The sequence below is a fragment of the Lissotriton helveticus genome, chromosome 10 (assembly GCF_964261635.1).
Source record: "Lissotriton helveticus chromosome 10, aLisHel1.1, whole genome shotgun sequence".
NCBI lineage: Eukaryota > Metazoa > Chordata > Amphibia > Caudata > Salamandridae > Lissotriton > Lissotriton helveticus.
Window position 1 is genome coordinate 768,527,966 of NC_136071.1, and position 24,047 is coordinate 768,552,012.

A 24,047-nucleotide genomic window follows, 5' to 3' on the forward strand; every position below is an offset into this window, starting at 1 on the left:
AAGTGGTGGTGTCTGAGGTCTAGCACTTATACCCAGTTGTGCCTTTGAAGTGAGGTAGACTTCAAAGAGAGGCCTTAGAAGTGCACAAGGTCCCTGCCCTGGCTCAAGACTCACTGCAGGGGGGTATGCAGCTCTGTGTGGGGACAGACACAGCCCAGTCAGGTGCAAGTGTCAGCTCCTCCCTCCCATCCTGTCCAGGATGACCCATCAATATGTTGATGGCCCATCAGTCACACCTAAGCTCACTTTGTGTGAGGCTGTCTGAAGAGGATGCACAAAGTCCAGCGGTCACCCACCCCAGATGTGTATTCAGAGACAGGCAGAAGGCACAGAATGGTAAAGAAAGAAATTGCCAACTTTCTAAAAGGGACATTTTCAGACTTGCAACTTTAACCCGTTATGTGCTCCCGTCGGCCAACGGCCGTCGTGAGCACTACCTCTGTAGTACAGCGCACGTCCGTTGGCCGACGCGGACCCGTCCACTCATTAAAACCGCTGCGGAATTTGCGCTGCGGTTAAATCCAACTTAATGTGATTTTAAATTGTAGGTCCAGAGACATCAAACTCAAAATATCTATCTATTCTCAATTGGAAATTACACTCATGAAATGCAATAAGGTAATCCCACTGTTAACCTGTGGCAGAGATAGGCCTTGCAGTAGTGAAAAACGAATGTAGTAATTTTTCACTACCAGGACATGTAAAACTTAAATTTACATATTCTACTTTTTAAATACACTGCAACCTGCCCTTAGAGCTGCCTAGGGCCTAACATAGGGGTGACATATGTATTAAAAAAGACTGTTTGGGGCTGGCAAAAGGATTAACTTGCTAGGTCAACATGGCAATTCCAAACTGCACACACAGGCTCTTCAATGGCAGGCCTGAGCCAGGTTTGAAAGGCTACTCAAGTGGGTGGCAAAATCAGTGCTGCTGGTCCACTAGTAGCATTCAATTTACAGGCCCTAGGCACATGTAGTGCACTTTATTGGGGACTTATTAGTAAATTAAATATGCCAATTGTGGATAAGCCAATGTTGCCATGTTTCAAGTACAGAGCACATACACGTTAGCACTGGTTAGCAGTAGTAAAGTGCCCAGAGTCCTAAAACCAGCAAAAACTAAGTCACAAAAAATCGGAGGAGGAAGGCAACAAGTTTTGGGGTGACCCTGCAAAGAGGGCCAGGTCTAACAACTGCCTTCATAGGAGGGGTATTGGAGGTGCACATGCACACACTGCTCAGAAATATCATACAATACAACTTACCCATGGAGACCAGACATCCATGCACACCAAATGCTTATACACAACTGATACACCAGCAAACGATCAAATACACACTTAAAGGCATATACACACACATAGTATCAGAGTCTCTTTCCACATGATCTAACACCCACACACTTGATATTTTATTTATCATCAAACATCATAAACTGATTGGGCACCTATGCATACCAGGCCACGGTGTGCATGGGTGTCGATCATATAAACCATATACAACCATTCATACCATCTGACACCTACACAAGTCAAAGACACCCACAGACTTTCAAACACCCATGCATGCCAAAGGCACTCTTGCAGACTATCGGACACCTTTGCAGGCCATCAGACACCCATGCACAACATCATATATTAACAAAAGGCACCCACATAACATACACCTTTGAACAGTTCCAAACACACATGCACCATGGATATTGACTAATGTAGGACATACCCGACTTAAGACACATGACAGCAGAGTTGATCCTGCAGAAGAACCACTGCATTTATAGGTCAAAATATACTAACTGCAGCAGCTTTAGCTGGGAATCATCTGTAATAACACAAAGCGTGATTGTAAATAAGACAACTTTTCATGACGTGTTACATCTACCCTTACAATCAAGCACAACACCAACACCCAAAGATGACACAGGGCCCAAGCAGGAGAAGGGCACAATGAAATATGAGATCTCTGTGCATGCTGTCTTCCTGATGTAGCGAATAGGGAAAGACTAAAAGGTCAGCCCTGACAAGGAACTTACTCACCTTGAATAACAGAAACTGCAGTACTACACCTCATCCCTGCCATTCACCAAATGCAAGTGCTCAGGAAGCATTAATCAGGAGACATTTTCTTATAAGACACTAAAACAATGTCTAACCATAGTCCAGTCTCTATCCTTCTTCACTAATGTGTATGGGACTCCACACTTTAGCCATTACACTTTCAGGGTCTGGAAATGCTGCCCATTTTACCATACTAAAGCCGGGGATATAAATTTTAATCACAATGGTCCCAGTTCTCAGATTACCATCACAGACAGAGTCCTACTACCATACATGTGCTATACACATAATCAGAATAGAGAGAAAGGAAGAGAAGGAGAGAAAAAAGTAGAGGGGGGCTGGGACAAAAAGAGAATCACAGGCAGATTAAAAGTGGAAAACTAACTCCTCGAGGAACCTAATTCAGATAAAATGGCGAATGAATCAGTATTTCAGACCCGGCAAAGCGAGAATGAAGATTGATGAACAATATCAGGCCGTCCAAGAGCTGAAAGGACAGTAAGCCGGAGAGGAGTACTTGTCCCCTCCCCCCGTTTGTTTGTGTGTATTTGTTTTTCGCCTTCCAGCGCCGCGTGAGCAAGCGGGTAGCCACCACCATCCCTAAGTCCAGAAATCTGGATGCCGCTTTATCTTTAGGCGGCCTCTTAAACTGATGTAAAATGTACTCCGGACAGTCAAGGGGTATAATGCGTCCAGTACACTCGCGGAGCCGTTCGCCGATTACACTCCAGTAGGAGCCCAGCCTGGGGCAGCTCCACAAAAGATGGAGGAGCCCCGCATCCAACTCTCCGTATCTGGGACAGGACGCATCCGCGTGCTGGAAATATCTGTTGATGAGTGCAGGCGTGAGGTAGGCTATGTGAACAACGTAGAGCTGTATCTGGCGGAAGCGCAGATTTCTGGGGATGCGCACCGGACCCTTAAGGACCCTCTCCCACTCCTTGTCCGACAATTGCCTGCCCAGGTCCTCCTCCCATTTATCCCTTAACGGGGTCAAACTAATCCCTGTATGCACCCTTAACGACCCCGCAAACCAATGCACCAGATGTCTGCCCCTTCCCATGATGTGCAAGTATTGCATAGTTAAGTGTTGTGTAGGTTCCGAGGACATGTCCCCCCCCATCGGGCCGCCATTTTCGCCACTATGGCGCGGTGCAGCAGGAATCCCCGGGGTGGAAGCCTATCTTCTTCTACCAGGGTCTGATACGCCACCAGCGCACCTTCCCTGTAAAGGTCTAACGTCAGGATTCCTGCCTCTTTCCAGCGCTCCAACATCGGCCGCACTAGGACTCCGTCTTCGCCCAAAAAAGCCTCCAGAGGCACCGCGGGCGCATAGGCAAGGACCTTGCGGGTAAGGAAGAGGGCCCTGCGATAACATTTGTACGCTACTGCCAGCAGCAGCGGGGCAGGCCTCACGGGCGCCTCCAAGGGATGAAAGAGCCTAGTGACCCTCTCCAGTGAGTACGGCGGTTCCACCGTGGCTGTGTCCTCTCTACCCCTGTCCGCCAACCAGTAAGCAATCCGTTGCAACTGCGCAGCTAGGTAATAATGCTCAAAACAGGGAGCGGCCAGCCCGCCACTTACCGTCGGCAGGGAAAGCTTTGCAAGCGACAACCGATGCCGGGACCCGCCCCAGATGAAATCCCGCAGCCTTGAATGGAGCGACGAGAAAAAGGAAGGCGGCACCTAAAGAGGCAGGTTACCAAAGTAGTACAGGAGTCGGGAGAGCAGATCATTTTAGCAAGGGCCACCCTACCCGTTGTAGTCAGTGGAAGGGAGGTCTAAAAGCGTATCTGGGACCGAAGCGCTGCCACCGCCTTAGCCAGATTGCCTTCAAAGAGGTCCGCTGGCTGCCTGTAAATCTGAATACCCAGATACTTGAAAGTGTCAGCCTTCCATGGGACTTTCGTGCCGCCGAGGCAGCACCCCGGGTCTTCAACCTCCGCATTGAAGGCGTAGAGACCGGACTTGCCCGCGTTCGCCCTGAGCCCCGAATCAACTGCAAATTGCTCCAGCAAATTGGCCAAGCACTCCGGGATGCACGCCACGTCCTTGACGAACACCAGCAGGTCGTCCGCATAGAGCGTGACCTGATGAGTTGCATCTCCCAGGGGTATCCCTGCCCCCAGAGTCTGTCTCATGGCCGTCGCCAACGGCTCCACAGCCAACGCGAACAACAGCGGGGACAGGGAACAACCCTGACGGGTACCCCGGCCCACCGCCACCGGCTCTGAAATGTAGGGACCTAGCTGCACTCTGACCACAGGGCTCGTATAGAGGAGCTGAACCATCTGTAGGAAACCCACACCAAGGTCGTATGTCAAGAGCACCTCAGCTAAGTACCCCCACTCCAGGCAATCAAAGGCCTTCTCCAAGTCTATGATCAGGCATCCCACCCGGGGCCACTGCCTTGCTGCTTCCGTCGCCACCCTGAAGAATCTCCTACGGTTCAGAGACGTGGATCGTGCCGGCACGAACCCGTTCTGATCAGGATGCACTAGGTGGGGGACCACTGTCGCAAGTCGCTCCGCAAGAATGTTCGCGAAAATTTTATAATCTGTATTGAGCATTGCCAGTGGCCAGTAGGATCCTAGGGCCGTATGATCCCTGTCTGGCTTGGGCAGGGAGACCAGAAACGCTTCCCGCATGGATGGAGGGAACGAGCCTTCGCCAATGGCGGCATTGTACAGCTGAAGGAGTAGGGGCGCCAGTATTTCCCGGTTCGCCTTGTATTCGGCAGGCAGGCCATCTGGCCCAGGGGTTTTCCCGGTCGCCATTTCCCCGACTGCGTCACCCACCACTTCTAGTGTGAGCGGGGCGTTTCAGTAAGGCTCCGTGCTCCTCAGACACCACAGGCCAGGTGACTGCATCTAGGAACGCATCTAGCGCTTGCCGTGAGCCCATGCCGCGCGATTTATACAGTTACCTATAATGATCTGTCAGGGCACAATGGATCTCCCATTGCGTATATACCATGTCCCCTTCCACCGTCCGCAGCGCTCCTATAGGGTCTCCGCGTCCCTCCCTTTGTATCAGCCAGACTAACAGCCGCCCGGCTCTGTCCGCCCTGGCGTGTGTCTTGGCCGTATGTGCCGCGTAGTTATGGCAGCGCAGTTGTTCCATAAGTGTTGCGTGCTGAGCACGTAGGTCTGTAAGCGTGCGTGCATGCTCGCCCACCCCCTCGCCTTCCCGCTCGTACCGGAGGAGTTCCAACTCCAGCTTCGTCAAAGAGGCCGCCAGCTTTTTGCGTATGTTCCATGCGGCCCCCATACAATGCCCGTGGTTCGCCGCTTTATGCGCCTCCCACTCCACCAATGTGCTACTCGCCGTCTCTGCGTTGGCCTCAAAATAAGCTAGTATGGCCGTACCTAATAAGGATCTAAACTCAGCGTCTTCGAGCGCAGCGGGCTGCAGCCTCCACGTGGGTATATGCGGTCGGTCAGCCTCCCAGCTAAGCTTGAACCAGAGGGGATTGTGATCAGAGTGTGTTCGCCCTAGGTATTCTGTCTGGACCAGGAGTAGGAGCAGCGACTTCGTGCCTATTATGCGATCCAGGCGGACATGCAAATTGTGAACAGAGGAATAGTAGGAGTATATTCTATCTGTGGAGTGCTGCACTCGCCAAAGGTCGCACACCCCCAGTGCGCGAGCCAGTCCCTGAACGCTTGCGCTGTGGACATTACTGTTGTAGCTCTAAGGGGGGGGAAAGACCTGTCCAGATGGGGATCTTGCCCCATATTAAAATCCCCGCCAACGAGCCAGGGGAGGCCAGCGTATGGGTGCAATATTTGATTCAGGCCCTCTAAGTAGGCAGGCTGATCTGTGTTCGGGGCATAAAGGAATCCCAACAGGAGTTCCTGACCATTTAATCGCCCCCGCACTAGGGTATACTGCAGGGTCCACCAGCGCTTCCATACATCTGAAGGGGACACCCGCACTCACCCAAACCAGTGTGCCGCGCGCATGGGCCGAGAAAGTGGTACCGAATATCTGTCCCCTCCAAGAAAGAATTAGATAGTAGATGGGTGACCCAGATAGACTAAGAGGACGGTCTAATCTACACAACGCCCAGCGGGATAGCAACTGCTTTTGCGCATTACTATGAAACCTTCAATGCGAAACATGCCCTAGCAGAGACCACGCAAATAGAAAGATACTTAGCCGAAATAGAGGTTACCAGGCTAGAAGACAGTGAAGCCCAAACATTAGAAGAAATAACGCTTGAGGAAATTAGAGAAGCCGTGAGCTATCTGAAGCCCGGGAAAGCTCTGTGTCCTAACGGACTACCATCAGAGCTATATAAACAAAATGCGGCCTTGCTAAGCCCTCATTTTCTGAACTTATTACTAGAAACGCAAAAAGTAGGCAGCCTCCCGCGGGATCTCCGCACGGCCAAAATAGTGGTACTACATAACAAAGGCAAACCGCCAGAGAAATGCATTTCCTATAGACCCATTTAGCTCTTAAATACAGAAACAAAGATTCTAGCTCGTATATTAACAAGTAGGATTACAACAGTCATTTCCAACCTCATCCACGGAGACCATTCCGGCTTTATGCCCAAGAGATAAACCAGACTAAATCTGCGGAGACTACATAACTGGTTAGAAATAGCATGTGCCAGACCAGACCCACACTTAAAATTATCCCTAGATGCAGAAAAAGTATTTGACACCATCCATTGGCCTTTCCTCATGTTGACCCCTGAGAAATTCGGATTCAGCCCCTAATTTAGACAATGCATAACTATCCTCTAAGAACAACCAATGGCTCGGGTAAAGGTAATGGATCAACCTCCAAAGAATTTCCAATAGGGTGCAGTACAAGACAAGGATGTCCCTTATCCCCACTCCTTTTTAGGTCTCGACCTCTGCCAATGCGCTTGCGCATTGCAGATGTCGAGACTTATAGAGTTGGATCCACGAAAGCTAAACCAGGCGGATTGCGGCGAGTACATGTGCCCGTGCACGCGCTTTCCATTTGCTCTCCGAGCCGCCTGCCTCGCATCATTGCAGCAGCCCCGCCACAGCAATGCCGAGAGCTTCACTTCAAAGGGATCTGCTCCCCCGCCCTCTGCTTCACACTTCAAAGGAATGCGCCCCTCGCCCGTGCAATGCCGAGAGCATTTCCCGTCCGCTTTTAATTTCATTTCGCGGCCGCTGTTCAATTCATTTCGCGGCCACTTTTAAGTATCCTGCGTGTCTTTTGCGCTTGTTTATTCATCCGATTCCTAACATATGGCATGTACTGAACAGTTATGTACTAAACCTGGCAGAGTGGGTGCCCTTTGAACTTCTTGTTTTTTTTTATGCAAGCACGCATTTGTCCTGATCAGAATTGGTGGAAAGCATCAAACCACCAGATACTTAATGCCACCGTAATCTCTTTTTGATTCATTTAGTCTTTTTCGTCTATTTATTTCTTGAAAGGGAATCATTTTCTCCCGTTACTATCTGTATTTGAAGAGAATTCGCTCACAACGGGGTCGGCTTTGAAAGTAACATTTACTGCCTGTTGATAGCAATGCAGTCAGTTGTATTATTTTTTTGACGTTTGAAAGACCGAGGGAATGTGCTCTTTCCATAAACTTCCTCCGTGGTTCCTCCCTTCGGGCGATATATGGCATTCCTAGATGCGGGTTTCCTTTAATGACAGCGCCTCTGTAATTCTGATCTAAGGACCCCTGTGCGGTGCTCTGTGGTGGTCTGTGTTCTCCGGCATATTTAAAGGCCTGGCGACTCCGCCCCATGGCTGTCCAAACACACTCTCTCCACAGGCCCCAACATCAAAAGAGCTAAGCCGAGGCCACTGGAAATTGGAACCACAGGGTTCTGTATATCAACTTCACCACTGTGATGGGCAGTGATCTCTTTCCATAATGCATCTTTTCTTAAGATTTGGCAGGTGTGTCTCTCTGTGCATGTAATGGGGAAGCACAGCAAGATGGCTCTTTATTTGCAGCACCACCACAGCACCACTCAGCACCACCACAGCACCACTCAGCACCACCACAGCATCACTCAGCACCACCACAGCACCACTCAGCACCACCACAGCACCACTCAGCACCACCACAGCACCACCACAGCACCACCACAGCACCACTCAACAAAACCACAGCACCACTCAGCGCAACCACAGCACCACTCAGCGCACCACCACAGCACCACTCAGCACCACCACAGCACCACTCAGCACCACCACAGCACCACTCAGCACCACCACAGCACCACTCAGCACCACCACAGCACCACTCAGCACCACCACAGCACCACCTCAGCACCACTCAGCACCACCACAGCACCACTCAGCACCACCACAGCACCACTCAGCACCACCACAGCACCACTCAGCACCACCACAGCACCACTCAGCACCACCACAGCACCACTCAGCACCACCACAGCACCACCACAGCACCACCACAGCACCACCCAGCACCACTCAGCACCACTCAGCACCACCACAGCACCACCACAGCACCACTCAGCACCACTCAGCACCACCACAGCACCACCACAGCACCACCACAGCACCACTCAGCACCACCACAGCACCACTACAGCACCACCACAGCACCACTCAGCACCACTCAGCACCACTCAGCACCACCACAGCATCACTCAGCACCACCACAGCATCACTCAGCACCACCACAGCATCACTCAGCACTACCACAGCATCACTCAGCACCACCACAGCATCACTCAGCACCACCACAGCAGGGCTCGAAAATTCCACTCGACCGCTCGCATAGTCGAGCTAAATTTAACATGGTCGAGCTGTTTTTAGGTCCTACTCGCCCTTTCTGGCGAGTAGGAAAACAAACCAACTTTTTTCCTCGGTCTGTGAAAACAGAGCAAATGTGACAAGATAAGATTTAAAGGCATTTTTATTGCTCACAAAGTTAATGAGCAATACAGATGCCTTTAAATCTTGTTATCTTGTCACATTTGCTCCACTTTCAGAGATGGAGGTCAAGTAGGTTGCAGTTAGGTCGAGGACATATTTTAAGGTACTAGTCCTGCAGGACTAGTACCATTTTTGGGATTTTTCGAGCCCTGCACAGCATCACTCAGGAACACTACAGCATCACTCTGGAACACTACAGCATCACTATGCGCTACCACAGCATCATTATGCGCCACCACAGCATCATTATGCGCCACCACAGCATCATTATGCGCCACCACAGCATCATTATGCGCCACCACAGCATCATTATGCGCCACCACAGCATCATTATGCGCCACCACAGCATCATTATGGGCCTCCACAGCATCACTCAGGGCCTCCACAGCACCACTCAGGGCCTCCACAGCATCACTCAGGGCCTCCACAGCATCACTCAGGGCCTCCACAGCATCACTCAGGGCCTCCACAGCATCACTCAGGGCCTCCACAGCATCACTCAGGGCCTCCACAGCATCACTCAGGGCCTCCACAGCATCACTCAGGGCCTCCACAGCATCACTCAGGGCCTCCACAGCATCACTCAGGGCCTCCACAGCATCACTCAGGGCCTCCACAGCATCACTCAGGGCCTCCACAGCATCACTCAGGGCCTCCACAGCATCACTCAGGGCCTCCACAGCATCACTCAGGGCCCCCACAGCATCACTCAGGGGCACCACATCGCTATGCGCTACCACAGCATCACTGAACGCCACAGCATCACTCGTCGCCACCACAACATCACTCCGCGCCGGATGTATGACATTACAACGCATGCTTTTACATCGCATGCCTTTACAACGCGGTATTTACAACGAATACCTTTACAACGCATAATGCTTTTGGGCGCTGGATAGTGAATAGTTTAATTTACTATTTCAACTCCAGTCCCCGTGGATAGTAGGGAAAGTGTTGGATAGTACATTAAACCTATTCCCTATCCTAGAGCGCCCCCCAGCGCAATGCGTTGTAATGGTTTGCGTTGTAAAAGTTGCGTCGTAAAGGCACTGCGTGGTAAAAGTTGCGTTGTAAAGGTTGTTCACCCTCCGCGCCATCACAGCATCAATATGTACAGCCATTCAACAACTGGTTCAAATATGTTCTCTCAATGTATCAAGCTTTATTACAAATCTCACAAAAAGATGTTAATATTTCACTTCTGTTCTTGGATTTTCGTCACAATAAAATACACTGAACATAATCTTCACAAAAGTTATTTACAAAAGTTTAAGCTATTGCCATTATAAATTACAATCACTTTTATTTAAGTATTAATTATTTTGAAAAATTAAAAGCCATTGTATTTGTAATATCAATACATCTAAGTCACGTAAATACAAAACATGTTGCATTACAAATGCTATAGGTGTCACATTTGCGAAAGTTATAACTATTGGCATTGTAAATGACAACGCTATTAATTTAGCTATTTTCAAAACCAACACATAAATTAAAAAAATTGTCATTTACAAGACCAATAGCTCAAACTTTCCTAATGCGAGACCTATTGCATTGCAAATGCTTGTTGCCCTTGTGCTAGAGCCCCATGGGTGCATAATTCGGACACACCTGGAGATGTCTGGTTTTCAGGGGGACATGGAAACGGGACCACGGAGGAACGCATATCCCTATATGCAGATGATATCCTTCTCTACGTCACAAATCCCAGGGTAACGCTCTCAAGTATTTTAGACACCTTTGAGAGCTATGGGGAGCATGCGGGATATAGCATTAATTGGGAGAAATCCTGCCTCTACCTAGCAAACCAGGGCTTCGAATCCATGAGTCCATGAGGCAGCTCAAAATAGAAAAAGGGATAAAATACCTGGGCATATAAGTCTCCACAAATAGAAAGGATGCTCTAAACCGAAACCTATATAGAGTCCTCGCAGAATTTAACACTGACATAGAAAGATGGAAAACACTGCCCCTGACACTACTTGGGAAAGCGGCACTATACAAAATGAAAACACTGCCAAAATTCCTGTATACACTCCAGAACACATACTACCCATTCCCAGAAGAGGTTTTTGTTAAGATATATGAGGTGCTGCGGACATTCCTCTGGGATGGTAGGCCCCCCAGAGTGGCACTTGCCACACTGCAACAAAACCAATACAACTGGGGCATCTCACTGCCAGACATCAGGGCACATTATTGGGCGGCCCATTTAATCATACTCAATGACTGGGAACATATGCCAGGAAACCACCCCACATACACATTGGAACATTCACAATTTGAGGCGCGCAGACACACGCACTACCTACATGAAGAGAAGGGAGTCACAAACCTATTAGCAGCCACACAGGTGGTGATAACTGCCTGCAAAAAAGAAGAAAGGTAATTGAAGTTTAGCAACCGAATTACAAGAGAGACCCCACTCTGGGTGGGAGGGAGACTCAAAGAATTTGTAAAATTGAAAGGATTTAAGTGGGACTTGTTGGGTATTTCTAAAATTAAAGACATACTAGACTGCAAAGAACTCACCACCTTTTCCCATCTCCAAAAAGAGTATGACTTGCACCATATATGCAGTTAGCCAACACATGGGGGGGGGCGCAGCGAATCAACATGGAGGGACTAGCTGAATATGCCCCGCTAGAGGGTAGACTCCTTATGGGAGAAATTAGTATGAAGGCGGTCTCTTGGACGTACCGGACCTTAATAAATAACAAACCAGACACCCCCTGAAACCAAGGGCAAAGTGAGAACTGGAACTGGGAGCCTTGGATGACCTCGATTGGAAGATTGCATTGATGCACCCACGAGAAGTGCCCATTAAGTCACGACTCCGTCTCATCCAGTTTAAAATTTTACATAGGTTCTATGACAGATCCTGTCTGCGCAAAATAGGGAGTGCCAACACACCTAGCTGCCTTGGATTAAACTATGGGCTAGACACATAAATTCACAGGGTATGGGAGTGTAAGGAGATACGGGGTTGGTGGGGAGTAATATTGGAAGAATTAGAGGATATATTAGGAGACAAGATACCCATGGACCCCAAATTTGTGCTGCTAGGCATACACACAGAAGTTGATCTCTCCCGGACAAAGTTAACATTAGTTAACCTGAGTCTGGTGGTCGCCAAGCGAGATTTGGCACGCAAATGGGGGATGGTGCAGCAGCCCACTATATGCGGATGGAAAAGAGGGATGGATATGTATATGTCAGGGAAAAAAAATACATATAGCCCGTGGAGGTCCCAAAAAGTTTACAAATTTGGAGCCCATGGATACAATATTATGGACTCCCGGAGGGGGCCTCGCAAGAAATTACTCCAACCATATGACAGAATTCTGCGGAAGGGTGGGACTGAGACATTGGGTATTTGAGAAATATGCATCACTAGACTATGTATCAATGCTGCAAGTGCCTCTGAACGATTTTGTTACGATTACATTGCTCCAACTGCTTGAAAATATATATGCCTTACTTTTGCTGAAATAAAGAAAAATGCAAACAAATATATTTTCTCTAAAAAGAGTGGAAAATTAAGTAGGCGAGTAAGTAAGAGTCGGAGAGAGTGAGAAAGAAATAAGAGATGGGACAAGAGAGAAGCAGAGAGAGCGAGAGAGAGCAGGACAAAGTGACAGAGATAGGGAGGAATAGAGCTCAGAGATACACCCACACATTATCATACATTATCACTATCTACCACCAAATGAAAGATCCATCACAGAAAGGAAATAAGCTCCAAAAGAATGTTGGCCTTGCTAACATACTGTGTAAGGTCCAGCATAGTATTTCTATTGTGAGACAGACAAAAATATTATGAAATAACGATAAGGATTTGCAAGCAAATTCTCCAGTTAAGAGCAGTCCAAAGTGTGTGACCATGTACCATTAAAATTTGTCAATGGCAGATGGTAAAAGCCCTCATGTCATGGATACTACCCATGCACACCAGACATGAATTCACACTCCACACACCCACAAAGAACATAGACAACCATCAATGAAATGACACCCACATACCTTTAAATACACTTTTAGGCCATAAGATACCTATTCCCAAAATTATGATTCCCACACACAAAAGACAACCATATTTAATAGAGCCTCGTACTCTATGGATATCTTTAAAACTTCTAAAACAGAGGTGGAGCCTAGCTGGCAACCAGGATGGCCGCTTAGGGAGTCAGCTCCGCCGATCTCCCTCTTCGACATCCTGCCGCATATCCTGTTGCTGAGCCCCACTCCTGTGTGTGGGAATAGAAGCGACCCCCTGCCGGAGTTCGCCCTCTGAGGTCCGGCGGCGAAGTTACGTCGCCGGACGGTTTGGGGACTGGTCCGGCAGCCAAGCCGGGGCCTCAGGTGCTTTGTTGGCTGGCCGAGAGTGCGTCAACATCGGGCGCGGAAGACTGGGAGGTCCTGGTCCGCCCCGATCATTTTGGGAAAACATGGCTGAGAGACTGCGAGCCGGAAATAAAATATATTACAACGGCGTGGAGGCGGGGGGGCCTGAGCCCAAGAGGACATGCCTTCCTGAGCAGGAATACAGCGCATGGGACCACAAAAGTACACACCAGCCCCAAAAGATCGTTGCAAATGAGTTAAGGACTGTGGCACTATCCCGACTGGCGCGTAGCTTGGAGCGCCTCGGTAACGACAGCGAGATCGGCCGTTGGGGGTGCAGCCCCGGAGGTCGGCACGAGAAATAGGAGCCCTGAGTGCCACTTCACCCGCCCTGAAAATCGCGAGAGAGGCGCTTCCGGAGAGGGTGGCGGTGGGTGTCTCTCCCTGTGGGGAGTCTCCAGGAGCTGTGAGCGGTGTTGGGGGCCACACGGGGTGGGGCGTTTGTCGGGCCATCGTGCAGGAGGTCCATTACCCTGCCGGAGGCACAGCGTGTTGCGACTGGTTGCGCGGGGGGGGCCTGGGAGGCGCTCCCCATCTGAGGCAAACCTGTGAGTGGAAGGGGGTGGCTGGATAGGGAGGCACAGAGAATTGCTGGGGCGATGCTTGGGAGTGGGAGGAGGCACCAGACGGATACTCCTGTACGCTGGCCGAAACAACGGTGAGCTCCGGGGTAGAGCCTGTCGGAGACTCTGCGCTGCGGAGCAGTTGGCTTGCATGGTGGGCGACCGAGTCTGAGCCGACCAGTTGTTGAGTCTGGGGGGTGAACTTCAGAGGCGATGCTGTAACCCCAAGTCGGTGGTCATTTTTCCCTAAAGCTGTGCAGCTTGTTGGATGTGTAGCGGACTGGGAGGTGAGGTGAGGCCCGGTGGAGATTCGTGGGGTGAGTGTGGAGAAGGCCGCCATTGAGTAGTGGAGTGGTGTGACAAGGGCGTGAGCGGCAACATGGCGACGAAAACAGATCAGGACAAAGCCCTGCCTCGAACCTCCAAAGGGGCCAGGAATGTTCAATCCAATAAATTATATCGCTACACCCTGCCTAGGGGGTCCCCGGCGGAGTCGAAACGGGCGCACGTGGGAGGGGAGGCAGACACTCCTTTGGTAGAGCCAACATTGACGGATCTCATGGTGGCCATTACTGGTGTCCAAACGTCTCTGGGTCAGAAGATGGAGGCCCTGGATAATAAGATCGACACCGTCGCAATCGAAGTGGGGCTGATAAGAGCGGATCTCGCTAAGGCAAGTGAGAAGGTGAAGTCGCTGGAGGTCAAGACGGCTAGCCTCATAGATGATGTGAATCTGTTGCAACAGGAAATGCGGGACCTTAAGGCCTCAAGAGTACTCACAGATCGGAAGTTGGATGATTTTAGGAACGGCGTAACAACGTTCGCATCTTAGGGGTGCCCGAGAAGGTAGAGGGTCAAACGCCTGACCTGTTTGTTGAAAATATTGTGCTTAACCACCTCAAACCTAAAGGTCTCAGTAAATTTTTTACAGTTGAATGAGCGCATAGGGTTCAGGGGGGCAGGCCTGGGGCGCCTCCCCATCCTGTGATTGCAAGGGTCCTGAACTTTCGAGACAGGGATGTGATATTGCAGGCGGCTCGATTAGGGCCCCCATTGAAATCTGAAAACACAACCCTTTCTTTCTTCCCAGATTTCACTCAAACGGTGCAAAAACTGTGACAGGGGTTCTTGTCGGTGAAGAGGAGCTTGCGTGATAAGGGCATGAAATACGCCATGATGTTCCCAGCCCTTCTTCGAGTGGAGTATAACGGGAAGGCCTGGTTTTTTTACAATCCTGAAGTGGTGGCGGACTGGTTGGACAGAACACATGCAGCGGAGACTGAGAGCCAAAATAGAGGAGAGGCGGACGATCAATAAATAACTGACCACAGGGAATGAGCGGGCCTAAACTGTGGAGTGCTATACACGGGAAGCGGGGTGGGCAAGCAATACTTCCCAGATACCGCTAAGTTGGTAATGATGCTTTGGGGGATTGATCCATGCAGAGGCGGTGTAGGGGGGGGGCTTGTCCTGGGGCCCTCCTCCATTTTCTACTTTTAGTTAGTTGTGGAGTAGGTCGGGGCGACAGGCACACTGCTAGTTGGGGATGAGCGTAAGCTACAGGCGGGGTGGGGGGTGGAGGAGTGAGAGTTGCGGGGGGTTTGAGAATCCAAGGTTTCTTTACAGTTGACATTATAATATGTGCAACATTATTAGAAGTTTGTTTCATTTGTTTCTTTTATGCATCAGGCGACTTAGATATGATGTACCATCTTAATGTCTTCTGGTAGACAGGGGTTGGGGATTGCCACGCTCAGTTGGAATGTGAATGGGCTAGGAGACAAGATAAAAAGGGGAATGGTTAACCAGCTGATTAGGAGACACGCTCCGGATATAGTGTTGTTACAGGAGACACATCTGGTGGGTAATCGTTGTATGGCACTGCACGGGGGGTACAGGCTAGTGGCACATGCTGGATTTACCTCGGGTTCCAGGGGGGTGGGGATCTTAGTGAGAAATTCATTCCCACTGACCATTCAGGCCACATGGGCGGATAACCGCAGCAGATACATTGGCATTTAGGGGTTGTGGGAGGGGAGGAAAGTTACCTTTTTGTCTGTATATGTTCCACCGGCCCTGCAGGCTGAAACCTTTTGTGACCTGTTTTTAGAATTTTTTAACTTTGCCCATTGGGAAGTTGATTGTGGGGGGAGACTTTAATGATGTGATGAATGGCGAAGTAGATAGGCTCCCCGCCCAAATTCTGCCACCGTCTCGGCGGTGGTTATGGGACTTCGTAGAAACCACTAGGCTGGCAGACGGGTGGAGACTGAGGAATCCAGGAGAAACATTATACCCACACCACTCCCTCTCAAGGATAGATTATGTCTTGGCGCCGACGTCACAAGTGGCAGGGGTCAGAGAGGTGCAACATCTGGGTAAGGGGATCTCTGATCACTCACCGATCTGGCTTAGTGTAGAGGTGGGACAGAGAGACGTGGGTAGGATCGCTCCCATAAATGCATGGCAATTGAGGGGAAACATCCTTTACGACGCAACTTTTACCACGCAGTGCTTTTACATCGCAACTTTTACAACGCAAACCATTACAACGCATTGCGCTGGGGGGCGCTCTAGGATAGGGAATAAGTTTAATTTACTATCCAACACCTTTCCTAGTGTCCACGGGGACTGGAGTTGGAATAGTAAATTAAACTATTCACTATCCAGCACCCCAAAGCGCTATGAGTTGTAAAGGTTTGCGTTGTAATACTTGCGATGTAAAAGCATGCGTGGTAAAAGCATGCGTTGTAATGTCATACATCCCAATTGAGGGACCCTGCCCAAGAAGGAAATTAGGCAGGTCACGGAACTGTATTTCCAAAATAATGTGGGAACGGTGGAATCAACGTGTTCCCTGTGGGAGGCATACAAAACAGTTGTCCGAGGGGAAGTAATGTCTTTGATCTCTGGAAAGAATAAAAAGGGTTGGGCGGAGGTAGATAGAGTGGGGGCCGAATTGACGGCCTTGGAGGGGGAGGAGTCGAGTGCTGGCACTCCAGAAGGGGTCCACCGCCTGAGACTCCTCCGGGATGAACATAGGAGCCTGGCGAGAGATAGGGCTAAGAGCAACATGCAGACACTCAGAGTAGGATCTATGAGCATGGTGACAAAGCCGGGAAATTGATCGCATGGCTTGAGAGAGGGGAGCAGGCGTCACGGTTGGTACCAGAGTTGCAGTCGGCGAGCTTGGGTAGAATAACAGATCCGCAGCAGATAGTAGAGGAGTTCTCGACGTAATACAGCGCAGTGTATACGGCGGCAAATGCATATACGGAGGCCAATAATGCAGATATGGTACGGGATATCCAGATGCCGGCGCTCTCGGAGGAGGACAGGCAATATCTAGACTCCCCCTTCACTAATGATGAGGATGAGCAGGCTATTAGAGGGGTGAATTCCGGGAAGGCCACCGGCCCGAACGGAATCCCCATAGAGTTGTATAAATTGAATGCGAACAAGTTAGCGCCATTTCTGCGTGACATGCTCATTGAGAGCAAAGAAGAGGGTCAACTCCCATATGACCAGCGTGTAGCCAATATATTTGTTATTCATAAAGAAGGTAAACCTAAGACAGTGTGTTCTTTCTATCGGCCAATCTCACTTTTAAATGCAGAGCCGAAGGTGCTAGCAAAATTGCTGGCGACCAGGCTGGTCAAGGTCATTGCGACCCTGATCCATCCGGATCAATCTGGATTCATGCCCCGCCGTAACACAGCTCTCAACATACGGAGGCTGCCCGGGATTCTGGCCGGCACGTCGCACATACACGAACCGGCGGTCCTGTTATCACTGGATGCTACCATGGCCTTTGATAGAGTCGAGTGGCCCCATCTATTGGCAGTCTTGAGAAAGATGGGCATTGGACAGGAATATATCGGATGGGTCCGTCTCTTGTACACGGATCCCCTCGCCAGGGTAGTGGTGAATAACCACAAATCTGCTGATTTCACTCTGGGAAGGGGCACATGGCAGGGATGTCCTCTCTCCCCATTGTTGTTTGCGCTGGTGCTTGAACCACTGGCGGCGTTGGGACAGGACGATTAGAGGACTGCGGTGGACGCCCGACTGGGAAGACAAAATCTCGCTCTACGCAGATGACATTCTGCTCTATCTTACTACCCCCGGGGAATCCTTAATTAATTTTCTGGATGTTCTGGCCATATTTGGGATGTATTCGGGCTTCGCCATTAATTGGGCGAAGTCAGTGCTTTTTGCTATCAGCGGTGACCCTGCGGACATCCAGAGCACCTGCCCATTGCAGGTGGAATCGGTGGGTTTTCGATATTTGGGAATCTATGTGACCATGGACCCGAAGCTACGATATAATAATCTGGGGCCACCGTTGGCTAGATTTCGGCGGGATGTGGCGAGATGGAAGGAGTTGCCGCTCTCCCTGTTGGGTCGTGCTGTACTGTTCAAAATGATGGCTCTACCCCGTTTTTTATACGCGCTTCAAAATACAATGGACCAGGTGCCCCCCTCATATTTCAAGGAAATAGGGTCCCTCCAGCGGCAGCTCCTCCGGGAAGGCAGACCGCGTATTGCATTTTCCAAGCTCACTTTACCCTGGTATGACGGAGGGATCGGTTTGCCTGACCTCCGTAAATACTACTGGGCCTCCCAGTTGGCGGCGATTAATCATGCGATCTATGGATCGCCCCTGGACCCCGGGTACGCGATGGATCGAGGCCAGATGCCAGGCCAAGACTATATGAGAGCCCTCTATGCTAGAATGGGCCGGGATTCCCTAGTTGGACCGGCAGCACATGCGGTTCAGGTGTGGCATGCGGCTAATCGGTATTTTAAGTGGGATAGGAGGATTACATTGGCCACTCCGTTATGGAGTTCGGAGGGATTGGGTAACCTGTGGAAGACGAAGGGCTTTGCCGGATGGGATCTCATTGGGATCTCACGGGTTAAAGATGTGTGGGGGAAAGACGGCATTCTTACTTTTGACGCCCTGCAGGAAAGCTACCAGCTGCAAGAGAGCGAGCGATACCGGTACCTCCAGATGAGGCATGCCCTACTGACAAATATCCCCCGGGGCACTACGCCTCCAGAGGCTTCCCCTTTAGAAGATCGGGTGCTAGACGGCCATCTTCCAACCAAAACTATTTCACTGATCTACAAAAAACTGATTAACCACACGGAGGATCCACTAGTAACACTTGGAGAGCAATCGGGCGCCAATGGCCTAGTCCTAGATGATGAAGACTGGAGGGAGGCAGTATCTTCCCCTACAACAGTGGCTATCCAAATAAGACTTAGGTTGGTGCAATTGAAAGTATTACACCGGCCCTACATCACAGGACCTCGATTGGTGCAGATGGGCTTGGCGGAGGATGGGAGGTGTCGGAGAGGATGTGGTGAGACCGGAACGTGCATGCATATTTTATGGCATTGTACAGAAATACAACAGTATTGGGTCAAGATCCATGAAAGGTTTCAAGAGGTGCTGGGAGTGGAAGTGTTGTTGGAGACCCGACGTTGTGTTTTGAATGTTTGGGAACCTTCTGACCTTACTGCACATGGGAAGCAATGGGTGACTCTGGCATGCATGATTGCTAAGCGTAACATGGCGCAGCTGTGGGGCGCCAGTCAAGTGCCCCAGATGGGGAAATGGATGGAAGATTTAGACTGGTGTATGTTTAGAGAGAGATCGGTGTACGTGGCCAGGGGTCGACCCGGAAAGTGGGGGAAAATTTGGGGCGCTTGGAATAGCTAGAGGGAACACCTGTTCTCCGACTGTGCATGAAGATACTGTAGCGCTGGAATCTCAATGATCCCTAAGAAAATCCTACATGTATATTTTGGTATATTGAAACGTATATATGACTATTGTAATGATGTTGTTTGTCACCTGATGCTTTTATTTTGGTTTGTTTATAAAAAGATATATTTTTTTTTTTTAAACTTCTAAAACAGCCAGTCACCATATATAACTGTTAATGCAGGCCCACCATGACACAGAGGGATGATGGCAAAGTTGAGACTGCGGAAGTGAAAATACTTTTTTGGAGCCCAAATCTACAACATTCAGCAGCTATTCTTGAGATCTTCTGTATAGTGAGAAAGGGTGATTCTAGATTACACATTTTTTCAACATCATATAACCATGCACACAATCAGTCACCAGTGTGCAAAGAAACCCATACACTTCACTATAGTATGTATATCATTTGTCACAAATGAACATCAATTATCCATGCACCAACATACTTCTTTCACCAATTCACTTAATCAGATACTGAAGCATATCAGCAGTTATTCCACCCACACACCCACATACACTTCATCTGACAACCACAAATACCATCAGACCCCTTAGATGAACTCATCTACTATTGAACAACCAGACACATAATGAGCCACACATTCTCACATCAATGCGCACAAGACAGGCACACTGATCATATACTGAAGCATATCAGGACGTATCCTCCCACACACACAGCCCCCCCATATATTTCATTAAACACCCGTAAATACCATCAGACACCTTACATGCAAGAACTCATCCACTATTGCACAACCAGACACATGGGACACTTTCATACATTCTCACATATCCATGCGCACATGACAGTCAGGCACTGTCAGTCAAGCACGCCACCAGATATATATACAATTATACATCTCCAAATGCTATGGGGAAAACCATCAGATGCCCAAACATGCCATTAAACATAAAATCACACTCACACCCTTCAGCCAACCGGTCTCGTATTTAGACTCCTTCTCTTGCCTTCAGAAACACATGCAATGTTACGCCCAGTCAGTTACCCATATGCTCTCAGAATCTCCCTCATAATGAACTATTACAAGCTCAAAATAAGTTTCTGGCACCCATACTACACCCAACATAGCATTACCTGCCCCTAGACAAACATGCAAAACACCAGAGACCATCCCAATGCCAACCACCCACTCTTACAGTGCTGTACAACCTCAAGATGCAAGACATCATCTAGGTTCCTCAAAAACACAAACAGACATTATCTCAACATTCCCAGAGACCCTCACAGCTTCTCCTGGGACACTTACAAAAGATTCATACAAAGTACTCTTTCAAAATCACCGGGCACCCAACCTAATACTGACACTTTAGTCAGATATTCAGTCCACCCAAACACCCTCATAACTCTCCAAACATGCCCTTAAATCCCGAGATGCACACTCAGATAAACCTGAAAGCTGTACAACTCAACAGACACACAACACACCCAGTCAACCATGTAATATCCCCAATACCATCCAACACTCTTCAAATCCCCAAAAAGATGAGACACCCCATAACTCTCTGACAATGCACCCATACACATTTGTAATACCGCTCAGGGGCTGTCTTAATTTACAAACGCCATCAGCATTTCCCAGACACTCAAACAATGCCAAAGACTCTCACAGGGTGTCAATACAATCGCACAGCGCCCAAACACAGCCTCCCAGTACTCTAACAACCATCAACCGGCACTCGAGAGGATGGGTAGGTGCAGCTGCTTGTGCCTTTCACCAAAACCATTGTGACTAAATGCACCCTCTCGTTTGACACCAGGGGACTACCTCCTATGTCCTATAGACTGGACTACCACCAGGGTCCTACTGGTGACACCATTTCAATTTAAGGAGGACATCGCCAATACATCACTGCTTTGTCTAACTTTTCACTTTGGTCCTGAAGAAGCGCTAGTGATCTCCTCCTGAGACCATCAACGGCGCGAAAGATGTTGCTCTAACCTTCACACAATTTCATTCACACACTTATGTATCAAAGCTACATAGTCACCATAACCCTTCAGCAGCCACAATCTATTTGTTTTTTTATTTATGACCGGAATCTTTTCCTTAAATTTGACTAGCATAGATACCCTCTAGCTACTTTTAACTCACTCAGCTCTTCACGAGCACTAACTTGCACTCATCATACGGTGTACAAACAAAAGATCTCTGCTAAAGTGACCCTTCGGGGGCCCTGTAGGCAACTGCAGCACCGACACGGAGCTCCGTCCATTGATGAAGCATGACATCCCTTGGTATGTGTGAGGGAACAAAGTAAAAGTCACTTTGACTTTCGTTCTCATTGTTCTAAAATAACACCTCTTGTCTACTATTGGGGCAGTGTGTGATGGGAAACCTCATCTACGATGAGGTTGCTGTCAGAACCTCCACGATGGATTCATCCTGCGAGAGAATTCTGAGAAATGACAGTTACTCTAGCTCTGCCGTTGGGTGAGGTGTAAGAATAAATCCTCTTGCCTAATAAGTGGTCCTTGGTTTTCCTTTCAACGAAACTACAATTTCTGGCAACGATCGACGGGATCAAGTAACACACTGTGCAGGACTTCATATTTTACACCTCAACAAGGCAAGAGGTGGTTTCGAGCTTTACAGCGGTTGGGTTTGTGGAGGACGATGTTGGTGGCTGAAATTCGCAGCACTTGGCAAGATGTTTCCTCTAAGGGAGCAGGAGCTCTCTTTTATTTCAGTTCCGGACCCAGACTCCAGTGTTGGTGCGCTCAGACTTGGTTTGGGAGTCTGCGCACTCAGGATTGTTCTGTTCTGTCCATTGGATTTCAGGTACGTGCTTTTCTCGAGCGGTACTAGCAGCGCAGTGAGGTACGACTTTGTACCTTGGGCTAAGAGGAACTAACATTCACCCTCTAGCCTGTGTGATTTTATGTAGTGTTTTAGTTTGAGAAGGGCAATGGAAGTCTAGAGGATGAACGATTTGCTCTCTGACTCGATGCTGGTTCCTATGCGCATGTGTCAGTTGGCAGGAGGAGCTTCCCTTACTTTGCCTGACAACTAGTGCGCGCGTAGCTGAGTTTGGAGGAAGTGCATTTCGCCCTCCAACTCTGGTGTGTGGCTACATTTTCTGCGCAGGTGTCAGTTGAAAAGAAGACTGTTTTTGTTTTGATTTGTGCATGCGTTGCTGAGTTCGGAGGAACTCCTGCCTTTCGCCCTCCAACTTTGGTGTGTCTGGATACCTTTCCAGCTCATGTGTCAGGTGGCAGGAGGAGCTTTCCTTATTTTGCCTGACAACTAGTGTGCGCGCACAACTGAGTTCAGAGGAACTACCTTTCTCCCTCCAACTTGTGGCTATTTAGTAAGCACTGAGAAACTTATCACTGAGTATTACTTCATTTTTTTTTTTCAAAGGAGAACATTAGAAAAAGTCTAAGAAACTTTGAGCTTGTAAAGGGATGTTATTGATTGTTTATCTTTATAACTTTGGAATTACTATTGCACTATCACGTTTTAGTATGTATGGTTTTGTAACATGTAACATCATCCTATCTTAGAGTTAATGATAGTGGCATTATAATTTATTAATGGTTATTTGAGTACAATTAGTCTACAGAAATTTTGAAATGCAAAACGTTACATCCCCACCATTTTTTCTGCCTTCTCCATTAATTGGGTGGTCGAAGTGGGAAAAAGTATATTGGAATTATGCTCTAGTTTGTGGCACGAATTTGAGTGCTGAACAAAAACATGGACTATTTTTACATTGTTTGGGAGCAGAGGGCCAAGATGTGCTAGAGAATTTACCTGAGCTTCCACATGCTGAAGCACGTGATTTAAGTGAGTATGAAATTGCTATTGCAATATTAGATCGACATTATTTGACACATGTAAGCACAATTTTAGAAAGATATCATGTTGGTCTTAGGACTCAGGGTAAAGACGAGTCAGTGGAGGAATTTGTGACTGCTTTGAGAAAGTTGGACTCAAAATGTAAATTTGGAGGGGCGTTAGAAGAAAGGATTAGGGATCAATTTGGGGTGCGGTGCAACAGTGACAAATTACGGGAGGAACTGTGGATGAAAAACAAGCCACCCCTTGAGGAGGTGCTATTTGTTGTAAAACAAGTTGAACACATGTTAAAGTGTGTGGGTGAATTAAAGACAGGTAAGGAGATAAATAATTCTAATGTTTCTGGAACAGAAAATGATGCAGTGATTATGGCAGATAAGTCTCGAAGTTTTTCTGAGACGAAGCATACCACTGAGGTCAAAGGTGCCAGGAGAAGGGAACAGGATCCTAATGTTACTTGTTATAGGTGTGGGTTTGTAGGACATAGAGCCAATGACAAATTCTGTCCC

General features: G+C 48.7%; 1 protein-coding gene across 6 annotated transcripts in view; it reads right to left on the bottom strand.

Annotated features, from left to right (window-relative positions):
- LOC144784508 (uncharacterized) overlaps positions 1 to 24,047 on the bottom strand; it is a 416,096-nt gene that overhangs the window by 386,651 nt on the left and 5,398 nt on the right. For 2 of the 6 annotated variants that reach the window (XR_013601666.1, XR_013601664.1), the window contains exon 1: positions 1,725 to 1,739. The exons of the other annotated variants lie outside the window; for them this stretch is intronic. The gene's annotated coding sequence lies outside the window, so the exon portion shown is untranslated. Of the gene's footprint in view, positions 1 to 1,724; positions 1,740 to 24,047 lie in introns of those variants that run through there. 6 annotated transcript variants of the gene reach the window in all.